The sequence below is a fragment of the Diceros bicornis genome, chromosome 16 (assembly GCF_020826845.1).
Source record: "Diceros bicornis minor isolate mBicDic1 chromosome 16, mDicBic1.mat.cur, whole genome shotgun sequence".
NCBI classification, from domain to species: domain Eukaryota; kingdom Metazoa; phylum Chordata; class Mammalia; order Perissodactyla; family Rhinocerotidae; genus Diceros; species Diceros bicornis.
The window spans coordinates 7115773-7140795 of NC_080755.1; the positions used below are offsets into that span (position 1 = coordinate 7115773).

General features: G+C 45.0%; 1 long non-coding RNA gene across 3 annotated transcripts; it reads left to right on the forward strand.

Moving 5' to 3' along the window:
• Positions 1-5112: 5112 nt before the first annotated feature.
• Positions 5113-22458, forward strand: LOC131415248 (uncharacterized). 3 transcript variants are annotated; one of them, XR_009222385.1, is made up of 4 exons: positions 5113-5160; positions 17004-17133; positions 20527-20618; positions 21590-22458. It is a non-coding gene; the product is annotated as an uncharacterized LOC131415248 (long non-coding RNA). The 3 variants fall into 3 exon arrangements; XR_009222384.1 differs by lacking the exon at positions 21590-22458 and adding an exon at positions 20764-21371; XR_009222383.1 differs by lacking the exon at positions 21590-22458 and having other exon boundaries at positions 20527-21371.
• Positions 22459-25023: the final 2565 nt, after the last annotated feature.

Below are 25023 nucleotides of genomic sequence, written 5' to 3' on the forward strand. Positions count from 1 at the left end.
CTTAATTAAATTTATTTTAATCGTAACCAACTTGAACATGCGCAAAACTCTTTCCTCAGGGTTCCTCTTCCACAAACCTTCTATAACTTTCTTTTTACATTCAGAATTTGTCCCATGCCTTCTATCTTCTCTGCTAGTACTTTAGGACAAATTTATCTTTCTTAATGAAACAAAAATGTCTTCATTCCTTAAATCTTCTTTACTAAAACATACATCTTATTTTCCTTAATTTTTTATATATTGACATCTTGTGGATTGGCAGATCCACAAATATTGTATAGAAAATTTCTCAGCATAGCACAAAACATGTTTATCAATAAAACACAAGTATTTTTCCAGTTTCTCTGTAATACAAAGCCAAAGATAAATAAGTCTATGCTTAGTAATTAATATCTAATATAATATCTTATGTGGAAATGACCTAGCTACTCAGTAAATTCTATCATTTAACTCAATGTAGCAAAACTCTAACATTTCAAGTTACCAAAAGGTTTTGAAATTATTTTAAGCACATACACCATAACACATAATTATTAAAAATTTCACTGAACACTTTTTTCACATCTATTTAGTTTACTTGTTCCCGATAATTAGATTGCCTACAAAACTTCAGGAGATATTAGATAAAATTAGCTATTATTTTAAGTTATTATTTTTACTTACCGATTTTGTAACAGAGATAACATGAGCCTATTTGACCAATAAACATAGAATAAAGGCTACATATCTGCATCATATCCAATGCTGATAACTCTGAGGACATGCCCATTTCAATCAAACCAACACACTTACATAAGTTTTCATTTACCAAAGATTATTTTATATCATGTTAACTTGAAAACATTTAGGTCACTTCTTATTACATTTAGAAATAATTTATATAAGAACTTACTTTAAGCCAATTGAATAGAGCTCTTTTAGAAATTATACCATCCAGAGGTAAGATATCACACATATATAACATAGATATAGACACACATACACACAGACTCCATAGCTAGTGTTTTAAAATTACTGCCATAAATCAGGTACAGTAATATAAGGCTCACTAGTTATGAAAGAATAATTGAATCCAAATTTTGTTTTAAGCTTTCTCTACTAATATTTGTGGAGAAGACACCCAAGATGCTAGATTTTAGGCAGCGGCACTCTATAGGCAGTTTTTCTTTTGTTCTTTTCTTTTTTTTTCCCTTCAGTCTTATGAATTGGTGATGGGCTAGGTAACAGTTCCCAGAGAAGCTATAAGCCTTTTTGAGATACAGGAAATGGTTGGAATCTGAACTGCCTCTAGAGCTGCATTTCCAGTTTTGCAAGGATTTTTTTGAGGACATTTCCTCTTAATTCCTGAAAAATTGGTTTGTAGCTTAAATGACATAAGTTGATCTACCTGTCCAACTACAGCATCCCTAATTTGCTTCTTTCTGTCTGGGTGCTTAGTTTTATTTTAACTTAGGGAAGAAGGCCAAAAAAAAACTCCTATCAGGCTCTGAACATCAGCATCCAGTTTGGCCAAATTTCTGATTGTAAGTTGCCAAATCCTTTCAAATATCTTGTCAGGTTTCAGCCAGATGAGCAGTAACTATACCTGGCTACTGAACAGCAATTTCCCAGAAAATCTCTCAGAGAGTCTCATTAACTCCAGGAGTAGATTATGCGAGTGTCTGTAAAGCCATGACCTAATATGCTTTTCTTTTAGGTACATTTTATAACTTATTTTTTTCTTTTTGCAACAAGACTTTCAATAAGGTTACTTCAGAATTTTGAAGTCTTTACTTTAAGTACTTTTAAATGGTCTTATCCAATCGGAATGTTCCTTCTAATGGCCAATGTAACTCCCCTGAGGCTGTGGCAGATTGGTAGGACCCTTAGCCACAAAAAGGAGTGCAAGCCGAATTTCTGTCCAACCGTCTCTGACCGCAAAATGGGGTGAAACAGCTTTTTTTTTCCGACTGTATTTTGTCCCACTGTATATATTTCTCCCAACCTGATGATTATCAAGCCAAGTTCTCAGGACACGAAACAAGCTTGGTAAGGTTTTGCAGTTCTTTGTAAATATTTACAGCTTCTGGAACCTTTAGGTTTTGAGAAATTGTGCCACAAGGTGGAGCACTTGACTCTTTAAAGATTAAAGACTTTCCTTGTTCCTCGGTTTGGAGGCTCAAAAAGAGCCCAAAATGGCCACTGTAATTTCAAATTATCTCAGCTTATCTTTCCAGCTGTTTACCGGTATCCCCATTTTAGGGGGCTTTTCCCAAGGTGGCCACAACAAACAAGGTAATTTCTAAAAAGAGTTTCTTATTGTCACTGAGAGACTCCATCCCCAAACAGTCAATTTTAACAAATAAAACAGTCAGACATAGACAAACATGAACATAAATCCAATATTCTGGGACTCTTAACCCATGGTACTCTGAGACCCTATCCCAGAGTTTGGGACTGTAACCTGATCCTTTCAGCGCCCTGGTGGCTATAATCCTTTTATATTGTCTCCCTTGGAGTGGGACTCAGACCTACAATTCTAGCCTGGGGACTTTAACCTTGCAAAAGTTTCCCCAGTGGGGACTCTAACGCACAACCCTGATGAGATTATTAGAAAATTTAGGCACAGGTGCATTTTAACGAGGTCACTAACCCCAAAGACATCTGATCCTGGAGGCATTTCTTCTCTCAAAAGGAAAAAGAGTGCCAAGGGGGCCTGGGGCACCTTGGCGGGAAATAGGAATCTGATCAGTCGAGCCTCCAGACAAAATTGTCCAGGCAGCCACTTAGGGTCAGCGAAAAGACCCCACATCCCAGTGCGGGGTCCAGAGCCTCAGGCAGATGGTCACAGGATCTAATCCCTTCATGATCACCAAAGTTGTTACTGCACAAAATTGGGGCTCTCTTATCCAATGAGCATTAAAAAAGCCAATTATCACGGCATCAGCTTTTGGGGAAAGAAAACAGCTCTATTGCTAGATCGATCTGCAAGGAGACAGGGCATATGCCCTCAGATCTCCCTTCCCAATCCAGGGCTTGGGGCAAAATTTGTGGGATGAAGGTCAGGGCAGTCTGAAGTGTGGATATAGATGATTAGGGATAAGGAGAAGAGAGGTAACTGATGATCTCTGCAAACATAATCAAGCTTCACGGCTCTTCATAGGATGCATGTTCACAAAATGGTGGTGTTAGCATGATCTGAGGGTGCAGTTTTCAGCCCTTTGACATCAAAAAGTTCACTTATTGGGCATTTGCATAGGCCCAGTTGATGAGTTGGTGGTCTCAACTGGCCTGAACTGAACAAGGTGTCTCAGTTCCTGAAAAATCACTCTTAATTACTCTGTTGATAAGATGGGGCCACTTGAACTGATCCTAGAGGACCTGTGGTTACAATGGGTCACTGTGCCAAGATACTGGTGGGCTCATGGCCTGAAGACCTTTGGCCTGAAACTGATTTCAGCCTGCTGTCCTGGTACCGTATCACTAGGGGAGCCTTTTTCTGGGGAGTTCTCTTGTTCAGAGGGAGCAAATGCTGCCATGCCTTAGAACAAGAGAATGACCAGAAGTTGGAAGAACTGTCCATGGAAATCCAACTTATAGAGAAAGACTTGACAGAATTTGAGGGAAAGCTGAAATTGACCAAAACAGCTCTTAACACCAGCAGAGAAATTAATAAAAATCTATCTAAGGGAGTGTCTGAGCTAAAGCATTTCCTAAAACTGTATGAAGAAAATCAAAACCTGAACCATTTGCTTATGAACTTGGTGTCACAGGAAGGACATGATTTAAAAAACTTGCCGGAGGACCAGGCCTCCCTGGACACGGCACGAGATGAGGAAGGGGACTTGCAGCGAGTTCTGGGGGAGACCCAGGCCCTGAGGGAGAGGAGTCCCGACTGAGCTCCTCCAGGCTAACGACAGGGCCTCGGACTGGGGGCGGGGGAGGCGTCAGGAGCACAGGCCGCGCGGTGGAGCCAGCGGCAGGCCTGGTCGGGAGCTGGAGAGCTTCCACCAGACATGCGGGGACTCCTGAAGCTTTTGCCTTCCAGGCAACGCTTTCACGCCGCGGGGTGACGTGCGCGCACGCGCCCACCCCAGGAGGACATGGAGCTGGGGTGGGATGTGGGTCCCTCCCCGAGAGGTGGGCGAGCTCACGATGGCCGTGAGGCTGAATAACTGTGTGGAAAGGCGGAAGCGTCCCGGGTGGCTGTGATGTGCAGCCCGGGGTCACGTCACCGCCCCGCCACGCGAGTCCTCACGGTCTCCAGCTGGTCGTCCCGACAGGGCCGGCGTCTAATCCGACCCTGAGAGCAGAGCCTGAGGGGGCAGGGGTCCCCCCGCTCTGAGAAGGTGTCGGGAACCACAGGGAGGGGACACTGAGCACAGCCCGCCCGCCCCGTCAACTTCTCACCCTGGTGACTCCTCCGAAACTCAAGCCGGCTGAGGGGGCGCCGTCCTGACGGGAAGGGAAGCAGAGCGGTGTCCGCGCCCGGGTTTCTGCCGAGACCACTTCCGCCCGGGACCTCCCAGCCAGCTGGTGGCGGACGTGGGCTTGGACCCCGGCGTTGTGGCTCCGAACTCCGGCGCGGAGCAGGCGCTTCTGCCCCGCGGGCTCCTGTCTGCTGCGGGCCTTTGATGAGCAGACGTGCGGGGAGCGGGGGGAGAGAGGCCGGGGGTGGGCCGCAGGCCCTGTCCCTGGGGGGGGGGGCGGGGAGGGCCGCAGGGGAGAGACTGGAGGGGCGCCGGGGTGCGGGCTGCGTGCTCGGAGCCGCGGAGGCCCCGCAGGATGGGGGGAGACGGGGGTGCGCTCTGCTGCTCCCGGGCGGGGTGGAGGGGGGCGCGGGGCGGAGCGGGAGACGGGAGGGTGTCCGTGGACGCGGAGGGAGGGGGCCCCTCCGAGAGGCAGAGCTGAGAATCGGGGATGAATTGGATGCTGGGGGCGGGGAGGGAGGAGGAGGCCGAGGTTCCGGGCTCGCCCCTCCCGGGTGATGACCCTCAGCTCAGGGACTGTGGCTGGAGCTCAGGTGAGGTGCGGACCCCAGTGAGCGGCCGCCTGAGGCTCAGGTGAGGTGGAGGTGGAGAGCCTGGAGCCGTGGCCCAGGGCGGTGCTGGAGGCACACGCGCTCCTAGCAGCCGGGCCTGAAGGGACGAGAGTCATCCGGAAGGCTGGGTCTGGGGGACGGTGTCTGAGCCGTTTCCAGGGCTGCTGGTTTCAGGGGCCAGGGGGAGGGCGGTGGAGTCCAGGTACCTGGGAGCTGAGCAGCGCTGGGAACCTCCTCTACGCAGAGCTGGTGTTAATGTGATAAATGTCGTGTCAGACGGTGAGGACCGGGAGGAGGTGCGGTTTGAGGAGGGACATTTGGTGAAGCTCTGCCGTGGGGTGGACACTGTGTGGGACCTGGACCTCTGGGCCCTCCCTCCCACAGCAGAGGCAGCATTTCACACTCGGTTTCTGTCAACTGGGGACCCCAGATCTCCTGCACTGGGTGGGGACTGAGGGGCAGAGGTCAGCGGGCACTTGTGTGGTCCCAACACTGGGAACCTCCTCTGCTCAGCTGCTCAGATGCGGCTCACCCCCACCCCAGGTCCCGGAACACATCAGCCTCCTGGAGGCCAGAGGGGCCAGAACTCAAGTTTGGGGGTGTGATGCAGAGCTGCTCACCCCTTTCCAACCCCCAGTTCCTTCATCTGTAAAATGCGGGCGACTCAGGGATGGAGTGGGGTGAGCAGGAGGCAAGAGATGGTAGGGGTTGGGGAGGGGGTGTCAGGGGCAGGGGACTGATGGAGTCCCAGGGAGGGAGGGTCCACTGTGAGCTGGCTCCTTGTCCTGGCTGTCCCTTCCCAAAGACAGAACATCAGCTCTGGGAGCAGAGCACTCTGGTGCTGCCTCTGCCCCACGCCCGGCCTTCTCTGCCCCTCTCAGTCACAGGCTGCCACAGCCCAGCACCTGCATTCCGCGGACCCCTCCTGTCTCCTCCGTGGCTGCTCAGCACCCACAGGTCGGGGCCCTGGTCCACAGGGAAGCTTCAAGCTCCAGGGACCTGGAATGGGATGGCTAACTTTAGGGAGGTATTCTGTGATGTGTCACAAATATGGGATTAGTAATATATAGATAGATAGATAGAAGTATTTATAGATTCACAAGAAGCCACAGATAGTACCCTTCACCCATTTTGCCCCAGTGGTGACATCTTACATCACTGTGAACAATACTGACACCAGGAAACCGACATGGGCACAATGGGCGTGTCTGGTTCTGTCATTTTATCATGTGTGCTTGCTCGTGACCAGCAGCACAATCCAGGTGTGGAACTGCTCCATCAGCACAAAGATCTCCCTTCTGCTGCCCACCCCTGCCCCCACCATTCCTGCTATGGCAACCACCAATCTGTTCTCCATCTTGGGAGTTTTGTCAATTTGAGAATGTTACATGGATGGAATCACAGCTGCGACATTTTGAGATTGGCTGGGTTTTTTCCTTTCACTCAGCATCATGCCCCTGAGATCCATCCAAGTTGTGTGTTTCAGTGGTTCTTTTTCTTTTATTGCTGAATAGGGTTCCATAGTGTAAACATACCACAGCTTGTTCATCCATACACCTTCTGAAGGACATTTTGGGTGTTTCCAGTTTTTTGGCTATCACAAATCAACCTGCAGTGAACATTTGTGCACAGGTTTTTGTGGGAACTTAAGTTTTCATTCTCTAGGATGGTAATCCAGGAACATGACTTCTGGGTTGTATGGTATGTTTCTGTTTAGCTTTTTAAGAATATCTCAAACTGTCTTACCAGAGTGGCTGTACCATGTACGTCCTCACCAGCATGTATGAGAGATCCCCAATCTTGCCAGCATTCGATGTTGCTATTTTCATTTTAACCAGCTGTTCTAATAGGCGGGTAGTGGTAACTCATTCAGGTTTTCATTCGAATTTCCCTAATGGCCAGTGATGTGGAACATCTTTTCATGTGCCTATTTGCCATCTGTATGTTCTCTTTGGCAAAATGTCTGTTCACATCTTTTGACCATTGTCTATTTGGATAGTTGAGTTTTGCTAGTTCCTCATATATTCTAGATACAAGTCCTTTGTCAGATATGTGGTTTGCAAATAATGTGCTTCAAGTCTGTAGCTGTCTTCTCATTCTCCTAATAGTATCGTTAATAGAGCAAAAGTTTTTAATTTTGGTAAAGTTCTATTTATCAAGTGTTTTATTTTATGGATTGTGCTTTTAGTGTCATGTCTAAGAATTCTTCACCAAGCCCTAGGTCCTGAAGATTTTCCCCTATGCTTCCTTTTAAAGGTTTTATAGTTTTACATTTTACTTTTAAATCTATGGTGTGATCAGTTTGAGTTCATTTTTGTATAAGGGGTGAAGTTTAGGTCAAGGTATTTTTGTTGATTTGTTTTGTTTTTGCCTATGGATGTCTGATTGCTCTGGCACCATTTGTTGAAAAGACTATCCTTCTCCACTAAATTGACTTTTCACCTTGGTCAAAAATCAGTGAGTTGTACTAGTGTAGGTCTACCGCTGGGTCCTCTATTCTGGTCCATGGATCCTGTGTCTTTTCCTCCACAGTCTTGAGATAGAGTATACTGATTCCTCCCATCTTATTCCTTTTCAAAATTGTTTTAGCTATCCTAGTTCCTTTGCATTTCTGTATAAACTTTAGAATAATCTTGTCTATGTCTATGAAAGAAAACTTTCTGGGATTTCTATAGGAGTTGTGTTAACCAGCATATCTCTGAGGAGACTTGACATCTTTCCTGTGTTGCGTCTTCTAATCCATGAGCATGACGTGTCTCCCCATTCATTTACATCTTTGATTTCTTTCATCGGTGCTGTGTAGATTTCAGCATACAAGTCTGATATATGTTTTTTAGATTTATATGTAAGTTTTAATGATTATAAATGGCATATTTTATTTATTTATTTATTTATTTTTGCTTGGCTGAGGAATATTCGCCCTGAGCTAACATCTGTTCCCAATCTTCCTCTTTTTGTATGTGAGCCGCCTTTACAGCATGGCCACCGACAAGTGGTGTACGTCCACGCCCAGGAACCGAACCTGGGCCGCCGATGTGGAGCGTGCCGCACTTAGCCATTAGGCCCTGGGGGTTGGCCCAATAAATGGTATGTTTTAAAATTTCAGTTTCCATGTGTTTATTGCTAGCGTATAGAAATAAAATTGATATTTGTTTTTTTTTCTTGTATCCTGAAACCTTCCTGAACTCATGTATTAGTTCCAAAGTGGTTTCTTTTTGTTTTGCTTTGTTCATAGATCCACTGGAATTTTCTATATAGACAATCCTACTGTCTATGAATAGGGACAGTTTTACTTTTCCCTTTCCAATCTGTATGCCCCCCCCCTTCCTTGCCTTACTGCACTGGCTAGACCTCCCAGCACTATGTTGAATAAGAGTGGTGAGGGAAGACATCCTTGCCTTGTTCCTCATCTTAGGAGAAGAACATTCAGTTTTTCACCATTCAGTATAATGTTAGCTGGAGGGTTTTTGTAGATGCTCTTTATCAAGTTGATGAATTCCCCTCTGATTTTTCCCGAGAGTTTTTATCATGAATGGGTGTTGAATTTTGTCAAATGCTCTTTCTGCATCAAGTGATGTGCTCATGTGATTTTTCCCTTTTTAGTTTGTTGATATGGTGGATTATATTGATTGATTTTCAAGTATTGAAACTATCTTGCATCTCTGGAATAAACCCCACTTGGTCATGGTGTATGATTCTTTTTAAATAGGGCTGAATTGTATTTGATAACGTTTTATTGTGGATTTTTGCCATCTCTATTCACGAGGGATATTAGTTTGTAGTTTTCTTTTTCTATGCTAATTTTGTCAAACTGAGTATCAGAGTAATACTGACTGCATAAAATAAGTTGGGGAGTGCTCTCTTGTTTCTTATTTCTGGAAAATACTATGTAAAATTGATATTAATTCTTCTTTAAATATTTGGAAGAATTCTCCAGTGAAACAAGCTGGGCCTGGGGCTATCTTTCAAATGGGGGATGTGTAGTAGTTTGTGCTTTTTGAAAAATTGGTCCACCTCACCTAAGTGTCAATGTGTAGGTGGCATATTCCCTTACTATTTCTTTGATGTCTGCAGGGTCTGGGCTGATATCCTTTGTATCATCCCTAATATTGATAATTTGTTTCTTCTCTTTTTCTGTATCAATTTTGCAAGAGGTTTGTCAATTTTATTGATTATCTGTTTCATTGATTTTCTCTATTTTTCTTTTTTCAAATTCCTTGATTTCTGCTCTTATTTTTGTTTCCTTTCTCCTGCTTGCCTTGGGTTTATTTTGCTCTTCTTTTTTCTAGTTTCTTAAGGTGCAAGTTTAGAAGATTGATTTGAGACTTTTCCTCTTTTTTAATGTCAGCATTTAATGCTGTAAATTTCCCTCTCAGCACTTCATTAACTGTGTTCCATAAATTTTAATATGTTTTATTTCATTATAATTTAGTTCAGTGGTTTTAATTTTCCTGAGACTTGCTCTTTGACCCATGAATTCTATAGCAGTGTGTTGTTTAGTTTCCAAGTGTTTGGAGATTTTCCTGTAATCTCTCTATTATTTTTTAGTATGATTCCATTGTGGCCAGAGAACATATTCTGTATGATTTCAATTCTTTTACATTTGTTGAGGTTTGTTTTATGACCCAAGACACAGACTATTTTGTTATATGCTCTGTGGGCATTTGAAAACAATATGAATTTTGCCGTTGTTGCTTGGAGTGTTCTATAAATGTCTATATCAATAATCTAAACTTGCATTTTAAGAAACTAGAAAAAAGAAGAGCAAAATAAACCCAAAACAAGCAGAAGGAAGGAAACAGTAAAAGCAGAAATCAATGAAATTGAAAAAAGAAAAATAGAGAAAATCAGTGTAACAGCAATCAATAAAATTGACAAACCTCTAGCGAAATGGATGAAAAGGGAAGACACAAATTAGATCGTGTTGGTTGATGGTGTTGTTAGTTTCTTCTATATCCTTGCTGATTTTCTGTATAGCTGGTCTATCACTTGTTGAGAGGGCAGTGTTGAAGTCTGCAACCAAATTCCATTTCTTCTTTCCGTTTCATCAGTTTTTGCTTCATGTATTTTGCAGCTTTGTTGTTTTTCGCATACGCCCTTAGGATTGCTGTGTCTTCTGGGTGAAATTGTCCTTTTATCTTTATGTAATGTCCCTCTCTGTCTCTGGAAATTTTCTTTGCTCCAAAGTCTACTTTATCTGATATTAATATAGCTGTTTCTGTTTTCTTTTGATTAATAATTACATGACATATCTTTTTCCATCCTTTTACTTTCAGTATGCCTATATTGATATATTTGAAGTGAGTTTTTTGTAGACAGAATATAGCTGAGTTACATTTTTTTAATCTACTCTGCCTATCTCTTATTTGTTTTATTTAGACCATTTATACTTGATATAATTATTGATATTTTAGGGCTTACATCTGCCATATTATTTTTTGTTTTCTGTTTGTTCTTTTTTTATTTCGATTTATTTATTTATTTTTTATTGCAGTAACATTGGTTTATAACATTACATAAATTCCAGGTTACACATTATATTTCGATTTCTGTATAGATTACATCATGTTCACCACCCAAAGACTAATTACAATCCATCACGACACACATGTGCCTAATCATCCCTTTCAGCCTCCTCCCACTCCCCTTCCCCTCTGGTACCCACCAATCCAATCTCTGTATCTACATGATTGTTTGTTGTTGTTTTTGTCTTTTACTTATAAGTGAGATCATATGGTGTTTGACTTTCTCCCTCTGACTTATTTCGCTTAGCATAATACCCTCAATGTCCATCCATGTTGTCACAAATGGCTGGATTTCATCGTTTCTTATGGCTGAGTAGTATTCCATTGTGTATATATACCACATCTTCTTTATCCATTCGTCCCTTGATGGGCACCTAGGTTGCTTCCAAGTCTTGGCTATTGTGAATAATGCTGCAGTGAACGTAGGGGTGCATGTATCTTTATGCATGCATGTTTTCATGTTCTTTGGATAAATACCTAGCAGTGGAATAGCTGGATCATGTGGTAGTTCTAGTCTTAATTTTTTGAGGAATCTCCTTACTGTTTTCCTTAGTGGCTGTACTAGTTTGCACTCCCACCGGCAGTGTATGAGAGTTCCCCTCTCTTCACATCCTCTCCAACACTTGTTGCTTCCAGTCTTGTTAATTATAGCCATTCTGACAGGAGTGAGGTGATATCTCATTGTGGTTTTGATTTGCATTTCCCTGATAGTTAATGATGTTGAACATCTTTTCATGTGCCTATTGGCCATCTGTACATCTTCTTTGGAGAAATGTCTGTTCAGGTCTTTTGCCCATTTTTTAATTGGGTTGGTAGTTTTATTGTCGTTGAGTTGTATGAGTTCTTTATATATTTTGGATATTAACCCCTTATCAGATATATGGTTTGCAAATATCTTCTCCCAATTGTTAGGTTGTCTTTTCGTTTTGTTGATGGTTTCCTTTGCTGTGCAGAAGATTTTTAGTTTGATGTAGGCCCATTTGTTTTTTTTTTTCTATTGTTTCCCTTGCCTGTTCAGACATGGTACTTGAAAATATGTTTCTAAGACCACTGTCAAAGAGCGTACTGCCTATGTTTTCTTCTGGAATTTTCATAGTTTCAGGTCTTACATTCAAGTCTTTAATCCATTTGGAGTTAATTTTTGTGTATGGAGTAAGATAATGATCTACTTTGATTCTTTTGCATGTGGCTGTCCAGTTTTCCCAACACCATTTATTGAAGAGACTTTCCTTTCTCCATTGTATGTTCTTGGCTCCCTTGTCGAAAATTAGCTGTCCATAGATGTATGGGTTTATTTCTGGGCTGTAGATTCTATTCCATTGATCTGTGTGTCTGTTTTTGTGTCAGTACCATTCTGTTTTGGTTACTACAGCTTTGTAGTATATTTTGAAGTCAGGGATTGTGATACCTCGAGCTTTGTTCTTTCTTCTCAGGATTCCTTTAGCTATTCAGGGTCTTTTGTTGTTCCATATACATTTTAGGATTCTTTGTTCTGTTTCTGTGAAAAATGTTGTCAGAACTTTGATAGGAATTGCATTGAATCTATAGATTGCTTTAGGAAGTATGGACATATTAACTGTGTTAATTCTTCCAATCCAAGAGCACAGAATATATTTCCATTTCTTTGTGTCTCGAATTTCTTTCAACAAGTTTTGTAGTTTTCGTGTGCAGGTCTTTCATCTCTTTGGTTAAGTTTATTCCTAGGTGTTTTATTCTTTTTGTTGCAATTGTAAATGGGATTGTATTCTTAATTTCTCTTTCTGCTACTTTGTTGTTAGTGTATAGAAATGCAACTGAGTTTTGTACGTTGGTTTTGTATCCTGCAACTTTACCCTATTCACTTATTATTTCTAAAAGTTTTGTTGGTGCATTCCTCAGGGTTTTGTATATATAAAATCCTGTCATCGGCAAATAGTGACAGTTTCACTTCTTCCTTTCCAATTTGGATCCCTTTTATTTCTTTTTCTTGCTTGATTGTTCTGGCTAGGTCTTCCAATACTATGTTAAATAGGAGTGGTGAAAGTGGGCATCCTTGTCTGGTTCCTGTTCTTAGAGGGAAAGCTTTCAGTTTTTCACCATTGAGAATGATATTAGCTGTGGGTTTGTCATATGTGGCCTGTATTATATTGAAGTACTTTCCTTCTATACTCATTTTATTACAAGTTTTTATCATAAATGGATGCTGTATCATGTCAAATGCTTTCTCTGCATCTATTGAGATGATCCTGTGATTTTTATTCTTCATTTTGTTAATGTGGTGTATCATGGTGATTGATTTGCAGATGTTGAATCATCCCTGCATCCCTGGAATAAATCCCACTTGATCATGGAATATGATCTTTTTAATGTATTGTTGTACTCGATTTGCTAGTATTTTGTTGAGGATTTTTGCATTGATGTTCATCAGTGATATTGGCCTGTAATTTTCTTTTTTTGTGTTGTCCTTGTCTGTTTTTGGTATCAGGGTAATGTTCGCTTTGTAGAATGAGTTAGGAAGCTTCTCTTCCTCTTCAATTTTTTGGAAGAGTTTGAGAAGGATAGGTATTAAGTCTTCTTTGAATGTTTGGTAGAATTCACCAGGGAAGCTGTCTGGTCCTGGGCTTTTGCTATTTTTTTTTTTTTTATGAGGAAGATTAGCCCTGAGCTAACATCTGTTGCCAATCCTCCTCTTTTTGCTGAGGAAGATTGGCCCTGGGCTCACATCCATGCCCATCTTCCTCTGCTTTATATGAGACGCTGCCACAGCATGGCTTCACAAGCGATGCGTCAGTCCATGCCCGGGATCCGAAGCTGCAAACCCCGGGCTGCCAAAGCAGAGCTCGTGAACTTAACCGCTACGTTACCGGGCCGGCCCCCCAGGCTTTTATTTTTGGGGAAGTTTTTGATTACTGTTTTGATCTCCTTACTGGTAATTGGTCTATTCAAATTGTCTATTTCTTCCTGCTTCAGTTTTGAAAGGTTATATGATTCTAAGAACTTATCCATTTCTTCTAGATTATCCAATTTTTTGGCATATAGCTTTTCATAGTATTCCCTTATCATCTTTGGTATTTCTGACCTGTCCGTTGTAATTTTTCCTCTTTCATGTCTGATTTTATTTATTTGGGCCTTCTCTCTTTTGTTCTTGGTGAGTCTAGCCAAAGGTTTGTAAATTTTTTTTTGTCTTTTCAAAGAACCGCCTCTTGGTTTCATTGATTTTTTCTGTTGTTTTTTTAGTCTCTATTTCATTTATTTCTGCTCTGATTTTTATTGTTTCCCTCCTTCTACTAATTTGGGGCTTTGTTTGTTCTTCTTTTTCCAGTTTCTTTAGGTGTACCGTTAGATTGTTTATTTGGGATTTCTCTAGTTTGTTGAGGTAGGCCCATATTGCTATAAACTTCCCTCTCAGAACCGCTTTTGCCGTATCCCATAAATTCTGGCATGTGGTATTTTCATTTTCATTTGTCTCCAGGTATTTTTTGATTTCTCCTTTGATTTCTTCATTGACCCAATCATTGTTCAGTAGCATTTTGTTTAATCTCCACATATTTGTGGCCTTTCTTTCTGTAGTTGATTTCTAGTTTCATACCATTGTGGTCAGAAAAGATGCTTGGTATTATTTCAATCTTCTTAAATTTATTGAAACTTGTTTTTGGCCTAAAATGTGATCAATCCTGCAGAATGTTCCATGTACATTTGAAAAGAATGTGTATTCTTCAATTTTTGAATGGAATGCTCTGTATGTATCTACTAAGTCTATCTGGTCCAGTGTGTCGTTTAAGGCCAATGTTTCCTTATTAATCTTCTGTTTGGATGATCTATCCATTGGTGTAAGTGGAATGTTAAAGTCCCCTACTATTATTGTGTTTCTGTCTCTTTCTCCTTTTATGTCTGTTAATAATTGCTTTATATATTTAGGTGTTCCTATGTTGGGTGCATAGATATTTCCAAGTGTTATATCCTCTTGTTGGATTGTTCTCTTGATCATTATGTAGTGCCCTTCTTTGTCTCTTGTTATGGTTTTAAAGTCTATTTTGTCTGATATAAGTATTGCCACCCTAGCTTTCTTTTTATTTCCATTTGCTTCGAGTATCTTTTTCCATCCCTTCACTTTCAGTTTGTGAGTGTCTTTAGGTCTGAAGTGTGTCTCTTGTATGCAGCACATATATGGGTCTTGTTTTTTTATTCAGTTTGCCACCCTATGCCTTTTGATTGGAGCATTTAGTCCATTGACATTTAAAGTAGCTATTGATAAGTATGTACTTATTGCCATTTGTTTACTTTTTTTCTGGGTGTTTTAGTAGTTCTCTATTCTTTTCTTCTTCTCTTGCTCTCTTCCCTTGTGGTTTGATGGCTTTCTTTAGTATTATGTTTGTGTTCCTTTCTCTTAATTTTTTGTGTATTTATTACAGGTTTCTGGTTTGTGATTACTATGAGGTCATATAAATAACCTACATATATAGCAATCTATATTAAGTTGATGGTCTCCTTAGTTTCACCTCTTTCTAAAAGCTCTACTCTTTTACTCCCCTCCTCCCACATTTTACGTTTTTGATATCATAACTAACCTCTTTTTTGCACGTTTATATCCGTTACCTTCTTATCATGGAAATAGATAATTTTTCCCTATTTGTGGTCTTCTCTTTCCCCCTTAAATAAGTCCTGTTAGCATTTCTTGTAGACTGGTTTCTTGATGATAAACTCCTTTAATTTTTGCTTGTCTGGGAAACTCTTTATCTGTCCTTCCATTCTGAATGATAACCTTGCTGGGTAGAGTATTCTTGGCAGTAGGTTTTTCCCTTTTAGCACTTTAAATATATCGTGCCACACTCTTTCAGCCTGTAAGGTTTCTACTGAGAAGTCAGCTGATAGCCTCATGGGGTTTCCTTTGTATATAACTTGTTGTCTTTCTCTTGCTGCTTTTAGGATTCTCTCTTTATCTTTAAATCTGGACATTTTAATTATGATGTGTCTTGGTGTGGGCCTCTTTGGGCTTATCTTGTTTGGTGCTCTCTGTGCTTCCTATACCTGGATGTCTGTGTCCTTCCTTAGGTTAGGAAAGTTTTCAGCTATTATTTTCTTGAATAGATTCTCTGCCTCTTTGTCTCTCTCTTCTCCTTCTGGGACACCTATAACATGGATGTTAGTGTGCTTGATGTTGTCCCAGAGATCCCTTAGACTCTACTGACTCTTTTTAATGCTTTTTTCTTTTATCTGTTCAGCTTGGATGATTTCCTCTAGTCTTTTGTCCAGCTCACTGTTCTGCTCTTGTGTATCCTCTACTCTGCTTTTGAGTCCGTCTAGTGAATTTTTCAATTCCAGTATTGTCTTCTTCATTTCTGATTGGCTCTTTTTTATATTTTCCATTTCTTTGTTGATATTCTCACTGAATTCATCCATTCTTCTCCAAAGATCAGTGAGCATCCTTATGACTCTTTATTTGAACTCTTTGTCAGGTAAGTTGCTCATTTCTGTTTCATTTAGTTCTTTTCTTGGGGTTTTGTCCTGTTCCCTTACTTGGAATGTATTCCTTTGTCTCCTCATTTTGCCTCTTTCTCTGTTCTTGTATCTATGTATTAGGTAGGTCAGCTATGTCTCCTGATCTTGGAGAGGTGACCTTATGTAAGAGATGCCATACAAGGCCCAGCAATGTGCTTCCCTCTCATCACCAGTTCCAAATGTTCCAGGAGTAACCCCTGTGTGGGCAACATGTGTCCTTCTGTTGTGGCAAGATTGCTCTTGCTATAGATGCCCAGGGAGGCTGAGCTGTCTCCCTGGTCGGCTGGTTGTAATGCTCAGCTGTGTGTAGCTATGGACCCTTCAGTCTCTTTATCAGGTGTGCGGAGCCCCCGCACAGTTGGCTGCAAGGTCTAATAGCACATTCCTGTTGCACTTTTTCTGTTAAGTGAGTGGGCCCCCAGCGTGGCTGGTTCTTAGGTTCAGGGGCTTACAATTGCTGTAGGCCTCTGGCCTATAAGGCTCTTGTCAGCTCTCTCAGGATTGCAGCTGGGTGGGGCTGGCCCCAGGCAGTGGAGCACCCAATTGTTTCAGGCTTTGGAAGGTGGGGGCAATCTCCTATGTGGCTGTTTGAGAAGCACAAGTCTTCTGCAGCTGACAACCCCACCACCCACAGGGCCACACACACCATCAACACAGTCCTGCCCCATGTGTGCACCCTGACACCCTGAAGCAGACCCAGTTGCCCCACAGCAGAGGGCCCATACACTCCACCAATGCCCCACACACTTCACCCACTCCTCATGCATGCCCTGCCACACAGAGGTGGTCCCACTCACTCGGCTGCAGAGTTTCCAGGCACTGCACCTATGCAGGCCCACAAGCTGCCTGAGGGCTTGTTGTTGGGTGGGGCCAGTCCCTAGGGTGGGCTGCCTGCCCTGGCTCAGCTGGATTAAATCAGTGCTCTAGTGGGTGAGGCAGACCTTGAGCAGAGAGACTCCATTTTTACTTGTATTTTTCAGGGGGAGGACTCCAACGTCATCTGCCAGCATCTGTGTCAACACACCCATAGGTCACAACAATGGCTGCTGCCAATGTCTCAGTCCCTGGAGAGGTCTCACCTCTCACTGAGATGCACCCAGAGCCTATCAGGTGAGTCTCTTTTCACCAAAGGACTGTGCACCTTTCTTTCTGGTGATTTTAGGTTGCTTTCTGAAATGGGTGAATTTGTGCATGGGCCCTTTAAGAGCTGGCCTTTTTTTTGTCAGGTAGCTTTTCTGCGGGTATTTCCTGTTGTTGCTAGTAGCCAGCAAGGCCAGATATTATGACACTCATCTAGGTTGTGCTGGGTCCAAAAAATGCTCATAGTGGCAACGTTCCCCCACTCAGGTCCCCCACTCCTCCAGGGAAGGCTGTGTACCTTTGGATTGCTCCCGGGCAGCTGTGAAGCACTGCAGCTTGTGAAGGTGGCTTTTTTTCTCTCCAGAAGGGAATTTCTTTCTCTTCCACCTCAGTCAGGACAGTTGTGTGTTGCAGGGGTTCCTCTTATCCAGTTTTTAGCTCTCTCTCAGGGGTAATTGTTCCAAGAGTAGTTGTAAGTCTGTTGTGTCCATGGAAGGACATGAGTTCGCAATCCACCTACACCACCATCTTGATATCAATCTCCTGTTCTCTCTATTTTTTGTTTCCATTTTTTTTTACCTTCCTATGGGTGACTTGAACATTTTTTATAATTCCATTTTGACCTGTATTTTTCACTGTATCTCTTTGTATGGTTTTTTGTGTGTTTGTTCTAAGTGAGACATTATATGTACATAACCTCAAAGTCTACTTGTCTCCACATTTTACAGTTTGAGTGATGTGCAGGAACCTTATCTCCCCTCAGGTCCATTTACCCTCTCCTGTCAATAATATAATTGTCTTCAATATTTCCTTTTCTCAGGGGTCGGCTGGGTGGCGCAAGTGGTTAAGTGCTCACACTCCGCTGCAGTGGCCCGGGGTTCGCAGGTTTGGATCCCAGGCATGCACTGATGCACCACTTGTTAAGCCATGCTGTGGTGGCGTCCCATATAAAGTAGAGGAAGATGGCCATGGATGTTAGCTCAGGGCCAATCTTACTCAAGAAAAAAGGGGAGGATTGGCATCAGATGTTAGCTCAGGGCTAGTCCTCCTCACAAAAAAAATATATATATATATTTCCTTTTCATATATTGGGAACCACTATCAGACAAAAATGTTATAATTTTAGCTTCAACCATCAAACATAATTTAGAAAAATCGAGAGGAGAAGAAAAGTTAATGTATTTACTCATATTTTCACTCTTCTGTTTTTCTTTCTCCCTTTGTGATGTTCCAGGATTTTTTTTTTTTTTTGTAATTTCTTTTCTCTCAAGAACTTCCTTTAGCCATTCTTTTAGGGTAGGTCTGATGATGACAAATTCTTAGTTTTCCTTCATCTGAGAGTCTTGATTTCCTCTTCCTTCTTTAAAGATATTTTCACTGAATATAGAATTCTGGGTTGACAGTGCTTTTCTTTCAGCACTTGAAAAATGTTGTGCCACTTCTGGTTTCTATGGTTTCTAATGAGAAATCCACTGTTATTCAAGTGGTTTTTTTCCCTCATAGGTAAGACATCATTTCTCTCTCACTGCTTTCAAGACTTTTTCTTTGTCTTTAGTTTTCAGAAGTTTGAAAATTAGGTGTGGTCTTAGTCTTCTCAGGCTGCCATAACAAAATACCATAGATTGGGTGGCTTAAACCACAGAAATTTATTTTCTCACAGTTCTGGAGGCTGGAAGTCTGAGATCAGTGTGACAGCATGACCAGGTTCTGGTGACCACTCTCTTCCTGGCTTGAAGACGGCCACCTTCTCACTGTGCTCACATGTGGTGGGGAGAGAGCGAGTGAGCTCTCTGGTGTCTCTTCTCATAAGGGCACTAACCCCATCATAAGGGTCCCACCCTCACAACCTTATCTAAACCTAATAACCTCCCAAAGGCCCCACCTCCAAATACCATCACATGGCGGTTTAGAACTTCAACTTGTGCATTTTGGGAGGACAAAATTCAGTCCATAGCATGTCTCTTGCTGTGGATTTCATTGGATTTATCCTGTTTGGGTTTTTCTCAGTTTCTTGAATCTTTAGGTTTGTGTCTTTTGCCAAATTGGGGAGATTATTAGCCATTTTTTCTTCAAATACTTTTTTTTTTTTTTTTTTTTTTTTTTGTGAGGAGATCAGCCCTGAGCTAACATCCGCCAATCCTCCTCTTTTTTTTTTTTTGCTGAGGAAGACAGCCCTGGGCTAACATCGGTGCCCATCTTCCTCCACTTTATATGGGACGCCGCCACAGCATGGCTTACCAAGCAGTGCGTCGGTGCGCGCCCGGGATCCGAACCAGCGAACCCCGGGCCGCCGCAGCGGAGCGCGCGCACTTAACCGCTTGCGCCACCGGGCCGGCCCCTCTTCAAATACTTTTTAATCCCCACTTTTTTTCTTTTCTCATTCTGGGATTCCAATGAAACAAATGTTAGATTTTTTGCTATAGTTTCACAGGTACCAGGGGTTCTGTTCTTTTTTTGTTTCTTTTCTTTTTTTCAGTCTATTTTCTCTCTCTTGTTCAGATGAGGTAATTTCTTTTGTTCTATCTTCAAGTTTACTGACTCTTTCCTCTGTCTTCTCCATTCTGCCTTTGAGCCCATTTACTACATTTTTCAACTTTCAGTTATTGTGTTTTTTCAGTTCTAAATTCTCAATTTAGTTCTTCTTTGTATCTTCTATTTCTTTGCTGAGACTTTCTATTTTCTCATTTGTTTCAGGCATGTTTTTAATTGCTTGTTGAAGCATTTTTATGATGGCCACTTTAAAATCCTCATCAGATAATTACAATATCAGTGTCATCTCAGTGTTGGGGGTCTTTTGACTGTCTAACTTGTTCAAGATGATATTTTCCTGGTCCTGATCCCCTTATCCCCACCACCAAAGTGTAGGGAAAATAGCCTGGTGGTCACCTCACATGGAAGCCCCAAAGGCCAGTCTCTCCCTCTCCCTGCATCAGCCCAGGGCAAGCCTGTGGTCCTCCCACATCCACCTGGGCACTCCCTTGGGGAAATGGACCTCTCACCAGCAACTCTAGGACCAAGTGTCTCACGGAGGGTTCTCCCTCCAGGTAGCCAGCTGGGACCATTCCCAGGCTCCACCCAGCCTCCTCCAGCTGCAAGCCCCAGACGCCTCTAATGTGTTCCCTCTTGCTCAGGTTAGCCAAGGCCAGCCTCTCAACTTGCACCAGAAAACCCAGGTGATACAGAACTGCTAAAATAGGTTGACTTTTCTCATCACCCCAATTAGATAGAATGAGGGGAATATCCTCGCTCCCCCCAAATCATGGATCAGGCATTTCAGCCCAAGTCCATCTACACCCAAAATGCTTCCCCATACCGTCGACCATGCCTGGCCCCATAGACAAGGCAGTCCATTCACTCAGGGCTAACGAAAACGTGTCTTTGGGAGACACTTTTGCCAAAAGTAACCCTGACCCCTTTCTACAGGGAGTGGGTTTCCTGAAATGGAAGTGATGGCCTAACCATGATCTCAAAGTCGGGGATTTCAATTCCATAAGACTTCTCCGACTGAACTGAAGGTGAGCTCACCGTGTTCATCTCATGCTCCTCTGTGTGGCAGCAGTGGGAGGCCTGGACCACAGGGTGCTGGGCCTGGACAGGGAGGCTCAGGGTGCAGCCACAATGACTCCATGGGCATGACTCACTGGACTCGGGGTTCTGCAGGTATCGCAGGACAGTCGGCCTGAGGGAGGATCGCTGTGCAGTGACTTGTAGAAGCTCCTGTCTTTGTAGACGTCTGCTTTCCAGTATGAAATGAGTAAAACTAGGCGGGCTGAGTCCTCTATCCAACATGGCAAATCAAGAAATCAGGTTCAACGGTGACATGGGACCCAGGAGAAGAGGTGCTGAATCTCTGGGCCCAAATCACAGAAGTTAAGCCAATACTTCCATCCTCCATTTTTGAATTTTAGATTTTCCAATGCAAATTTAAAATAGAACTCATTCATATAATAGTTTGCAGTAAACTGTGTTTCCCACAGCTCAGCAGGAAGACGTCCCCCATTTCTGCCCTGGTCGTCCCTGCAGTCCCCCTTGCTCCTCCGCTGTCTGCGCTCAGGGCCCTGAGGCAGCCTCCGTCCTGCTGGCCACAGGGAAATGGAGTAAATGTGTAGTAATTTCTGAATCAGAGCAACATAGATGTTGCTAAAAACACAAAATGAGTTAAAAGAAGAGGCAGCAGAGTGGGATGGAGCCTGGTGACTCTGTCCATCATCCACCTGTTTGACAAGGATGACTGCTGGGCATCTCTGGGCATTGAGGGCAGGGGCCGTGCTGGGCACAGAGGTGGGGGGAGGGCAGGGGGGCTTGGGTTTGTGGGACAACACGGCACAAATCCCACAGAGACGGCCCCTGACTCCCCATCAGCAAGTGGTTCATCCTCCCACTTGCTCACGCCCCAAACCAGTGTCACCCTGGCCCCCTCGTCCCCACATAGCGCCCTGTCACCGTGGCTGAGCTGCCCCTGCCTGGGCTGCCATTCTCCCTGCAGGAGCCTGAGTGACCGACCATCTGAGCACATCCTTTGCATCCTGCCCAGCCCTGCTCGAACCTCCTGTGGCTCCAGGACACAAGCTCCTCGCCTGCCTCCCCCCGTGAGTCCCCCAGGCCTGCGGCACCCTCTCCTTCACTGGGTGCCTCCCCTGGAGTGCTCCTCCCCATCTTCCTGCACCTTTGCTGTCTCAGGACCCCCCTGCGTCCCCGTCCCGCAGAGAGGGTGTAATCCCCCAACTAGCCTGTCACCCAGCCCCCTCCGTCCATCCCCTGAGCTCACGTTGCTCCTCCTCACACTGGTCCAGGAGGTTGTTAGAGTCATTGTAATGGCTTCACAGGACTGGCGTCTGTCCCCCAGAATGTGGCCTAGGTGGGCCCGGGGACTGCTCTGAACCCCTCAATCTAGTCGGCGCCCAGTAGGTAGTTTGCACTAGTGAGCAAGTTGCTCTTTAGGGGATGCCACATTTAAGGAAACAAACTTGATCTAGTTCAATGCAGTAGAGAGTAATTTATTTATTTATATTTTGGTGAGGAAGATTGGCCCTGAGCTAACATCCATTGCCAATCCTCCTCTTTTTGCTTGAGGAAGATTGCCCCTGAGCTAACGTCTGTGCCAATCTTTCTCTATTTTGTTTGTGGGTCACCGCCACAGCATGGCTGACAAGTGGTGTAGGTCCACACCTGGATGTGAACCGGTGAACCCTGGGCTGCCAAAGTGGAGTGCGCTAACCAACCACTACACCACCGGGCCGCTCCTGTAGAGAATAATATTCGAGCAGTAGCTATTCATCCATGGGTCCCACATTGACCCCAAATCTTATTAAGCGCCTGTGCCTTAGAGCATGGCTCCCGTGAACAGGACAGGGACCAGCGTGGGCTGCTCTGTTGTTGTTGAACCACATGGCGAATGCAAGCGGAGGCAACAAGGTCCCGGGGCAGACGGAGCCTCAGGACAGCAGGCCCGCGGGGCGGGGGCAGGGATGAAGCCCCAGCTCCGAGGGGCCCATGGCCGCGCACGTCGGGGCGCCGTCCAGGCTCCGGGCTCTTCTCACGACGTGGAGCAGGCGCCGGCCTCACCCGCCTCCCGGCCCACACTCCTCAGGGCAGCGTCTGCAGCCTTGTGGCCACCGTTCCAGAACACCAGACCCATTCCTGAAATGGGAAAAGGGAAACGAAGAACCAGTTTTCCGGGGCACAGAGGAACATCCAAATAAAAGGAACGGTGGCTTGTCCGCCTGTGGACAGCTGGAAAGGTCGCGGGCCGTCGGGCTCACGGGCTGTTCGCCCCAGCGGCTTCTGGGTGCCGCTGGTCCCTCACGTCCCGGACACTCGCAAGCTTTGGAAAGGCCCCCAGTGCTCTGGTGTCGCCACCGCCGTGAGAGGAATGAACTCGGCGCTTCTCACGCACCGCTTCTCCGTCATGTTGGGTTTAGGGGACGATGCAGTGAACGTTTTCCTCTATAAATGTTGGGGGAAAGTGCTGTCTCGAGAGGCACTTGGTTCTGGCTGGGTTGGGGTATTGAGGGAGCCACGCAAGAGCGACCTTGTCTCGTCTGGTTCCCAATCTGACCCGGCCCAGGGCTCCCTCATACACCGCTCTGGCAGAGAGAGACTCAATGAACGGAAAAATGGGGCACCAGGGCCAGAAGGGGTGTGGGCGGCAAGTGGCCACATTCCAGATCCGGGAATCAGGGACAGGGCGCCCCCAAGCAGGACTCCCACACTTTTGATTTCAGGAGCCAGTACAGTCCAGGGCACACTGGAGGCTTCTCACCTTTCTATTTTCAGAAATAAGAACATTAAGTGCAGTTCCGTCCACACCGTCACCTTCTCATCTAAGGAGAGAGATTCTCCCACCCACAGGGAGGACACAACTTCAGAGAAAAGCCAGTCGCTTCCAAGAAATGGGGACAGGTGGCTGTCCAAGCCAGGGCCCTTGAGGGTGAAGGGACATTCCCCACCATCGTGGGACAGGGGAACGACAGGCCACACCGACGGTCGGGCGCAGGGGATGTGCAGTCCCCTGTCAGGAGAGGGCGCTGTGACCTCCTCGGGCCCGGGCCGCAGGTGTGCTGCGGGGCCTGCTGTGCTGGAACCCACATGGAGAAGGCGCCTCAGGGAAGCAGGTGTGGTCAGTGTGTCAGCCGTCGCTGAGGGGCCAGGACGGGGACGCAGTGCACACCAGCTGGTGGGGGGTGGGGTGTCCTGCTGGTCCCCTTGTGTCCCTCTTGCTGGCTCTGTGCACCGCCCCCCAGCTGCTGTGTCATGGGCCCCTGCACCCTCCTGCAGAGAGCCGCCTGCGTGACGGTCCGCTTAGCCCGCAGATGCAGGGAGTGGAAGTGACTGGAGTCAGGTCGCCCCCAGGGCACCCGAGGCTTCGAGCCTTCAGCTGGCTGGCGCTTGAGGAGGCAGGTGTAACTTGTGCCCAGAGCCCCACGGATCAGATGGCGCCCGTGCACCACGCAGCCTCTGGAGTGCTGTGCAGGTGGACGTGGGCCCACTGGGGAAGCGCCCCACCAGCCAGGCCGGCCATCGGCGCTTAGGACACCGCAGACCGGCCACAGACACGGGCTGAGCCTGGAGGAGAAAGCTCTCCCTTCAGAGCCACAGCGGGCGGGCCTGGGCGGCTGAGGGCTCGTGTCCCCGGCTCTGTGAGCTCCTTCAACACAGTGGAACAACAGCATGGACGAAGACAGGTGGATCGGCAGGTGAAGGATTTCCCACCTTTTGTAAAGGACAGGTAGCCGTTTGAACTACTCTACTGTCCTCTTTTTAAATAAGCTAAATGTCTCCCCCTTGTCACCATCTCTGGTCTCACATTTCTTCAACCGGGTGATCACTTAGGAAACCTCTTGGATGACTGTGACTAGCCAAGCCCTCAGCCGGCCTCAGGTTGGGTCACCTGCGGGCTGGGTGGCCTCCCCACGTGGTGCAGCTGCTGCCTCTGACCCCCCCGTGCCCAGCTTCTGAGAGAATGGGATTTCGGCCAAAGTCAGAGGCTCACAACTCTGAGCCAGGTCGGCCCCTCGGCCCTCATCACCCCTCCACCTTCCAATCCCCAAAGAGAGCCAGCCGGGACCCTGCGGGGGCTCCAGAACCATCAGCATCAGCATGGCCTGGGATGCAGGCACGCCCAGGCCCAGGATATCCCGCCTTCAGAGCAGTCAGGTGTGGGGCCGGAGGAGACCTCAGGACATAGGATTCGAAGATGGAGTGTGGTGACAACTGCTGACCTGTCCACCAGACAAGACTCTCCACCAGCAAGAAGATTATGACTGGCTGAAGGCTCAGAGGATGGTTAGCATTTTTTAGCAATAAAGTATTTTTTAATTAAGGTATGGACGTTGTTTTTTTAGACATAATATTATTGCACATTTAGTAGACTACACTATAGTATAAACATAACTTTTATATGCACTGAGACACCAAAAG